Below are 9547 nucleotides of genomic sequence, written 5' to 3'. Positions count from 1 at the left end.
TTTTTGTCATTTTTGTCATTTTTGTCATTTTTGTCATTTTTGTCATTTTTGTCATTTTTGTCATTTTTGTCATTTTTGTCATTTTTGTCATTTTTGTCATTTTTGTCATTTTTGTCATTTTTGTCATTTTTGTCATTTTTGTCATTTTTGTCATTTTTGTCATTTTTGTCATTTTTGTCATTTTTGTCATTTTTGTCATTTTTGTCATTTTTGTCATTTTTGTCATTTTTGTCATTTTTGTCATTTTTGTCATTTTTGTCATTTTTGTCATTTTTGTCATTTTTGTCATTTTTGTCATTTTTGTCATTTTTGTCATTTTTGTAATTTTTGTAATTTTTGTAATTTTTGTCATTTTTGTCATTTTTGTCATTTTTGTCATTTTTGTCATTTTTGTCATTTTTGTCATTTTTGTCATTTTTGTCATTTTTGTCATTTTTGTCATTTTTGTCATTTTTGTCATTTTTGTCATTTTTGTCATTTTTGTCATTTTTGTCATTTTTGTCATTTTTGTCATTTTTGTCATTTTTGTCATTTTTGTCATTTTTGTCATTTTTGTCATTTTTGTCATTTTTGTCATTTTTGTCATTTTTGTCATTTTTGTCATTTTTGTCATTTTTGTCATTTTTGTCATTTTTGTCATTTTTGTCATTTTTGTCATTTTTGTCATTTTTGTCATTTTTGTCATTTTTGTCATTTTTGTCATTTTTGTCATTTTTGTCATTTTTGTCATTTTTGTCATTTTTGTCATTTTTGTCATTTTTGTCATTTTTGTCATTTTTGTCATTTTTGTCATTTTTGTCATTTTTGTCATTTTTGTCATTTTTGTCATTTTTGTCATTTTTGTCATTTTTGTCATTTTTGTCATTTTTGTCATTTTTGTCATTTTTGTCATTTTTGTCATTTTTGTCATTTTTGTCATTTTTGTCATTTTTTATTTTTTTTTTCAATTTTGTCATTTTCGTGTTTTTGTTATTTTTGTCATTTTTTCGATTTTTTTGCACTTTGTCTTCCTGTTAATTTTGACATTTTTTTGAAAAGCTTTTGTCATTTTTGCCTGATTTGTCATTTTTTAATTATTTTTTTCAATTCCATTTATGACCTTTTTTATTTTTTAAAACCTTTGTTTTAAAGAAGATGCTATTAATAGTAATTGTATTATTAATTCTCGATAATTGAATTTTTCTGGGTTTCGGAAAACGGTTTGGATGTTATTTTCAAAAACAGTCTTTCAGTAGACTCAGTTAAAACTTGATTACGGCATCTGTTTTATGTTGGCTGTTAGCGATAAAGATTTTTTAAAATATAGTAAAAGATTTTTAAGTCCAGATAACCATAGAAGTTTCGATAATTCATAATTCATAACTGATGGTAAACTGAAAATGTAAGTTAATGCGTTCAATAATATCTGTAATTTTGAAAAATACACTTTAGTTCGCTACAAATAATCCTACTGGTTAAATTTTCAAATCTAGTTGAGAAAAACGCAATATGGTCTTCTCTCCATTTGGCTCAAATTTCTTGCCAAAATTTCATTGCCTTTCCAGAACCAACCATAATGTTATCTGAGTGTTACAACTGATAAAAGGATTAACATTATTTGAAACACTGCTACGTTTTGAGCTACCCTTCTTGAATCGGGCATCGCGTGTAAGTGTATTTTTGGCCAAAATGTTATTTCCAATATGCAGCCAACAGCCAGAGCAAAGCAAAATAACATCATGAACATCGAAAATATCGCACTTATCTTCACGACGTGATCTTAATCCCTGGCAAAAGCTGGTAGCTGGTTGCTTGTAGATGCCTCCTAAACTTTCCTTGGCGTCTTACATAAGATAGGTTTTTGCACTGATTCCATCAGCAGAAATTTCCTGACGGTTGCAAATGTTTGCAGTAAGGTTTCAAATTTTATGAGATATTTTGGCGATTCCATCAACAGTGGGTTGCATGAAAATTTTGTAAAATCATGTATCTCTGATAGTGTTTGAGAAGATTTGAACCATTGACTAGAATTGTTGTTACTCAAAAAAACTTCCTACATTATTGGCTTGACCATCGTGGGTGCATTTCTTCGGGAGCCCACAGTCTGCGATTGGCAAAAGACGATAGAGGCGAAAGTATGTTGCCCATGTACTGATACAACAACAAAACAGAACAGGCACCATCGGCGTAAGTAGGAAAAGCCAAATTTCCCAACAAACACGTACCGAGAGCGATATGTTTTGCTGCCAGGATGTTGGAGTTTCTTGCATTCATTTTGTCCGGGAATGGGGTTTCGCCACTTTCCCCATCATGTGTTGCTGTTGCTACTTGCAAGTCTTCGTCGTCGTCGTCGTCGGGATGTGAGTATTATTATTCGCACTTGAGTATGACGAAGCAGATGTTGTCTGAGGAGGAACAAACAACAACGAAAGTTGTTCTTCGAGAAGACCCGAGACCTTCATTCGGGGTTTCTTTCTTGGAGGAAAGAAGAGGGAATTGATTTCCTTTAACAGGGTTCGATTGTATCGGAACTATACGGATCGGACCTTTAAGGACGCCCATGTAAAACGTTAGGCCCTATAGCAAGTCCTTGGTTTTTGTTGGAAACAAGGCGCGTTTCAAAATGGCAATCAAATGACTGCTGTTTAAAATCAATTTGTGCCTCGCCTTTATTCAAGGATTACTGACATTATTACATTAATTTAAAAAGATAATTTATGAAGTGTTGCAAAGCACATCGGGTCAGGTAGTTGATGATAAAAAATATATGTACTTAGCTTTAGTCCTTGAAATTTGGATCTTCATGCCGGCTCGGATTCGAAAATTTTCTGGAGTTCTGAAAATCAGTAGCATTTTCCCTTTTTGGCTCTTCCTTGCATGTCTCCTGTTAATTATGTTGCCAAATTACCACAAATGTCGGTTGGTCATTTAACTGCATTTCGCCTATTTGGACTTCTTTGACACTGCATTTCCACACACCCAATTCAAAAATTCAGGTGCCCCTCGGTGTGGAGTCCTTCCATTTCAAAGGCACTTACTTCTACTCTAACAGCTTTCGTGGAGATTAATCGCTTCGAACATCGTTCAATAATGGAAATTTGAGCCAGCAATCTTCCAGAGACGAACTAAAAGTTTGTCAAATCTTAAAACTTAAATTAATCTGAAATCTTCTATTGAAAATTTGCTACAAATTTACTGACACCAAACCATGTTCATTAGTAGAAACTAACTGTCCTGTAGCCAGAAAACTATAACTTTTCATTAGTTCAAAAGATATTACCTAAACTTATGTGAAGTTTAACAATAGAAATGTTGCCAAAAGACGGAACAGACTGTAGCTCTTAGTAAAATTCTGAGCTCATTCTGTTAAGTTTGATAAATAACTGTATCTACATACTAGTTCTTGAAGAATATAATGTATTACAGAGCATAAATTTAACAAAAAAAAGCAATTTAAATTGCGGAGAACCTCATTACCCCCATAGTTTTGGATAATGAATATTAGGTTTAATTACATGTAGCAAAACATTCAGACATTGTAATGGGCACCACGCAATTGTGAATTTATGCATGCTGATTTGCTCATATTAACACCCTTCCAAACATTCGCTTCTACTTCATTTCATTCATCCTCCGGAAACTCTTTTCGGTCAGTCCATTTGTCCAATGTTTTTTTCTATTCCACTCATATTAACAATGACACGAAATATTAATTAGGAAAAAAAACTCAGTAATACAAACGCTTTAAACCATAATCAAACATGATAATTTTTATTCAATTTTCAATTCCAATAAGATCAATCCAAAAACGGTTACAATCAGAAAGCATAAGCACCAGTGGAAAGAGAAACACCACTCTACACTTCCTCCGGATAGTGATGGAATCAAATTAAAAGCTTCGCTTTAAAATGTACTTGCATTCTGCACTGCCAGCAATTGAATTCAGCTGCTAATTAAGGGCACTCTTTGGGGTGGATAAAATGGGGAATAATTTATAATAATCATTAGTCTCTTTGCCACCACCAGCTCCGCACCCAGATTCGTTTTCCTTCTCTTTCAACCTCTATTAAACCGGCAAAAGCCAATTCTGTTCGACAGCCGCGGTTTTTCTAGCGGAAGGGGGCACCCGGATGGATTCGAACTAACGTTATTTTGCCGACCGAATCGAAATATCCTAGCGCCTGTTTCATGCGATGGAGTCATTAACGCCAATTCCAATAGAATTATTGGCGAATCGGTGAACGGGTTATCTGCCAACCGAAAGTGAATAAATGATTTTTTTCTTCTCTGCCTTCCCGTCCTCGCTCACTCGAATATTATAATTGGCTTTGCCTTAGGTTGAGAGGATTTTTGGGGAGCTAATTAGAAAAACTTTTCCAGAACGTGACATGCACTTAACGACTTCCAGCGTTTTCGGTACCGATTTTTTATTTATTGTCAATGACATAATACGAAGTTATCATTTTTTTCATCACAGAACTTTGACATAGAATATTGACCAAAAATCACAGGAATCGAGAATATTTATTTTCTAAATACTGGCGATTTGAAATCTAATTTTTTGATTAGCAAAAACATTAAGGAATATATTTTTTAACAAAAAAAAAATCAGAATTAAAAATCAAAGACAAACTTTAAAAAAAAAATATGTTTAAACATTTGGCTTTAAAATTCGGGAAATTTATTAAAAAATTAAATTAAACTGTACTATAGAATTTAAAAAAAAAAATCTAGAAAATCGCGCTCAATCGCCCTCCCAGAAAAATTTTTTTTTTTGTTTGCTCAATAACTCGATCGAATCCAAATCATCCATCGGACAAATAAGTAGGTTCAAAACGTAGGTCTTCAATTGTACTTTTTCACCCTGCTGATAACGCGATCTGTTTACATCTGGTTCATATACCCTTTTTCAAAAATCGATATCAATTTCTCTTTTACAAATACGCTCCCAGGCCATTTTTGATTCCATTTTCTTCATCTTCTCGAGTAATTAAAAATGTTAGTAGAGTGGCCTCCTTAACCTTCTTATCTCACCACTGAATGAAGGGGTGGTGTCAAATCATCAGAGAAATATTTTTTGTCTAAAATACGATCCAATGCAACCTCTGGTTTCATATTTTCCGATTTTCGAGTTATTCTAAAAATGGTTCAGGTGACCCTCTTCTTCCTTCCCATATGTTCATAAAAAGAAGAGAGGAATCGCAAAGAAATATTGAAACATTTTTTGAATTCCAAATACTCATCTTCTATTTGCTCGATTCCGTCTCCCTTTCCCCTTCGTATCTCCCAACAAAATGAAGTGAAGGGTCCTGAATTTTCAAAGAAATAATCTTCATCCCAAAATATCCTCCTATGCTGAATTTGGTTTTATTTGCTTGATCAGTTCTCAAACTCAAACTTGTTTCTTTTATTCTGTGGCTACCCCCAATTCAAAGAGGGGTCTTGAACCATCTTAGGAACCTTCCCGGCCTCTAAAGCATTCACCAGCTAAGTTTCACGCACATCGGCTCAAAAGTTTTCGAGTTTAATGAGAACAAATAGACAGAAGTTCATTGTTATATATTTTTTGAAGAATAGCTGACCCTGTGTGCTCTGCAACACCTTCCAAATAATATTTGTTTTTTGAAAGAAAATCTGTTTTTAAATTTATTTTTCGTTTCATATTCAAAATCAGAATATGTGGCACTAGACTAGTTCACTATTCGGCTTTTTTCGCTGATCACAACGCCACTTACAGGGTTTGATCCTCATTCATTTTCAAGAACTCTGGCCGAATTTGAGCTCAAGTCCATTTTTCTGGGAAATTTTCGTAGATGTGTTCTAGCATGCTGTTGTTAATATAAAATGATAATTTTATAGTGCTCGGTGATTGGTATGATAAGCATACGTATGGACCTGTTTTAGATAATTGACTAAATCAAACCGAAAAAATTTAAAAATTCATAAACTACCAACTTTTACAGAAAATTTACTTACAAGTTGAGAGCTTAAAATCAATAGTAAATAGAAAAAAAATATTTTCGAAGATAGCCTTATTTATAACCTTTAATTTGATGTATACCACTTAATTATCGCAACAGTACAAGCAAAGATATTCGAACATTCACATCACATTCTTTGAATCATAATGTTGTCTCCATTCAAGTTTTTAGCATCATGCAACCTGCAAAACGTGGCATCAAGAGGACTGACTTGCTTACAACTTGATCAAAGCGCGCGCTTTTTTTAACTCCTGGCCCCGTCATGGGGTACTTGATTGAATAAAATATCCTTTCTTGTGCACAAGTTGGTGTGGAGCAAACTTGAATGAAAAATATTTTATCAAATCAAATTTGTTGCATACATATTTGAATAACTTTGCTAGCACTCTTGCGATCTTTAAGTGTTATACATCAAATAAAAGGTTATAAATAAGGCTATCTTTTTATGAAAAGTTTATATCGAAAATATTTTTTTTTTCTATTTACTACTGATTTTAAGCTCTCATCTTGTAAGTAAATTTTCTGTAAAAGTTGATAGTTTATGAATTTTTAATTTTTTTCGGTTTGATTTAGTCAATTATCTAAAACAGGTCCATACGAATGCTTGTCATACCAATCACCGAGCACTATAAAATTATCATTTTATATTACGACAGCTTGCTAGGAACACATCTACGAAATTTTTCCAGAAAAATTGACTTTTTTCAATAAAACTCCTAGCGCACGCCGGAAACTTACTCAAATGAGCTCAAATTTGGCCAGAGTACTTGAAAATGAATGAGGATCAAACCCTGTAAGTGGCGTTGCGATCAGCGAAAAAAGCCGAAAAGTGAACTAGTCTAATGTGGCACAGTTTTTAAATTCTGTTCAAAAGAAAAATATATTTTAATCTTAAATACCATATTTCAAGCATTTTCACAAAAAAGCGACCTCTAAGCAAGAATTCCCTGTTAGATATGAGTTTATGGCTTTAAAATTTGAAAAATTTCAATGATCTTTCACATTTTCGTAGATGATGGAATGAATTAGTGAAACATGAGCTATCAAAGAACGAAAGAACATAAGCCGTAAATATCATGAATTTTTCGAAAAAGATACAACGACTCACCGGCAGGACTTGAACCTGCAATCTCCGCTTCAGTACAACGGCGCGTTAGCCAATTTCACCACGGTGAACATGATGAAACCGGCGAACACGAGCAATCGAGCTCTGCCGATCAACTGCTGGACCTTCTATCGAATCACCATATCCCGCATGTGATCTTTCCCGCTATTGATCTCTCTTGTTCCTCTAACCCCACCCATCGACTCGGGATTTTAGCCGAGCGAGCACATGGTCGATTGCTTGTGTTCGCCGGTTTCATCACGTTCACCGTGGTGATGGCTAACGCGCCGTTGTACTGAAGCGGAGATTGCAGGTTCAAGTCCTGCCGGTGAGTCGTTGTATCTTTTTCGAAAAATTCATGATATTTACGGCTTAAATATGTTCTTTCGTTCTTTGATAGCTCATGTTTCACTTATTCTTTCCATCATCTAAGAAAATGTGATTATTTTCAGGTACAAAGATGTACCAAGCGATTCTATAACATCAGTATTGATTTCAATAATCTTTAATCAAAATAATTTTGAAAAGAGTTATTTTTGTTGTGTGAATTTGAGAATTTACCTTCAACATTTGTTATTGCTATTTCCTTTGAATGGTCTTAATGTTTAAGAATTCTTCTAAATACCTACTACAATTTTAAGAATGTATGAAAATTCTTTACAATTTTTTCCATTTTTTTTATTTCTGTTAAAGAATATTCGAGAATTGACTTTTTTTGTTTATTTCTGAACAGTATTCCGTCATTTGAAAAAATACGAGTTATGGAAAGTGAAAAGAGTTTTTTTTTCAATTGAATCATCTTATTATCAAATCTGACTTGTATACCAAACTTTGTGAAATTACTAAAAAATTATATGTTAAAACACAGGTTAGAAGGATATATGTTAGAACACAGAAAAAATATTTAATCAAAATTAATCTATCAATACAAACCATGACCAGTTTGGTGTAAACCACTTGAAATTATTTCAATTTAGTACAAATCTCTCGTTGGTTTTGTATGGGATCATCCACAAAAGTTGGAAGAGAATTTCAAATCGGTATATCATCTTATTACATCAGAACTTGTATGTGTACCGAATTTGATCGGAAGCACTTGAAATTTGTTCAAGTTTTAAAATATATATCTTCATATGGGAATGCTCCTTTCTTTTTTAAGAAAAAAGTGCTCTTACTGTACAATAAATTGTCAAATTATATCATGACTTGGCGATCAATGTGATAAATCATGTCGTTTTGTAAAATTTAGTTTAGTTACAAGTTTGATGCAAATCTCTTATGACTTTTTGGATATTATTCAAATAATTCACGGTATTTTTATATGGGAGCGACAACCGAAACTTTTTTGAAAATTCAATCAAATATCTCATCATTTTTATGTATACCAATTTCTTGAAAATAATTCGTGTTTTGTAATATTTTTGTTCGATTTGCATGGGAGCCCTCTTTCACAAAAACGGAAAACGCCTATAAATATTTAAAATCATCTCATTACTTCAAAACTTAGATGTGTACCAATTTGATCAAAAAAGTTCCAAATTGTACGAGTTCTGCCACCTTTTATATGAATTTTACATGACAACCCCTCTCCTTTTAAAAAATGGCAAGGAGGTTTCCTAAAACAAATAATCTCAATATGTCGAAACATGTTCCAAAATACAATAATACCCGGTTCTGTTAACGATCATAAGCCAAATTTCAAGATGATTGGTTCAGCAGTTTCTGGGTCTATAGTAAGGTTACCAGATTGCCCGGTTTTATCAGGGTTTGTCCGGATATTTAATACAAAATTTCCAAACAGTCCGGCCTGGCCCGGTAGCCCGGATTCCACTTAAAAATGTCAGGATTTATTAACTTTATTAAGCAAATCCAACAAAAAAATAAGCAACAAATGCCTCCAAAACGAAATTTTCTGAACAGGTATTATAAAAATAATCATGAAAGGTTTTTTGTTAGCTTAAAATACAATTCGAAATCGGTCGATCAGTTATGATGAAAAAAGATTTTTTTTTAGTTTATTTTCTTGATTTTTGTTGAGTAATTTCTAGGTCTTGAGATAACTAGCCTGGATTCATGATCGGAGACAGATAGACAAGCATTCATTTTTATACATATAGATGAGAGTCTTCATTCAATAAAATGGGAAGCGTCTATCAATACAATATATCATGCAGTTTTGTTAAAACTTATTTGTCAATTCAATTAATCTTCTCATTATGTCAAAACGCTTGCGTTTATCAGTTTCTTACAAAAATTCGTCGAAGAAAAATTTTCCAAATTTTTGTTAATTTGAGACGAGAGCCCCACTTTCTTGTTTCCGGAAGGGTTTGAAAGTATTTTAGAACCCATCTCCGACCCCAAAAACTCTTACATATCAAATTACATATTTATCAGTTCAGTAGTTTTTGAGTCTATGGGAAACAGACAAACAGACAGACACACATTCATTTGTATATTTATAGACTAGCTTACCCGGTGTGCT

This window comes from Uranotaenia lowii, chromosome 2 (assembly GCF_029784155.1).
Source record: "Uranotaenia lowii strain MFRU-FL chromosome 2, ASM2978415v1, whole genome shotgun sequence".
Lineage (NCBI taxonomy): Eukaryota > Metazoa > Arthropoda > Insecta > Diptera > Culicidae > Uranotaenia > Uranotaenia lowii.
Note: the sequence above shows the minus strand (reverse complement) of the source record.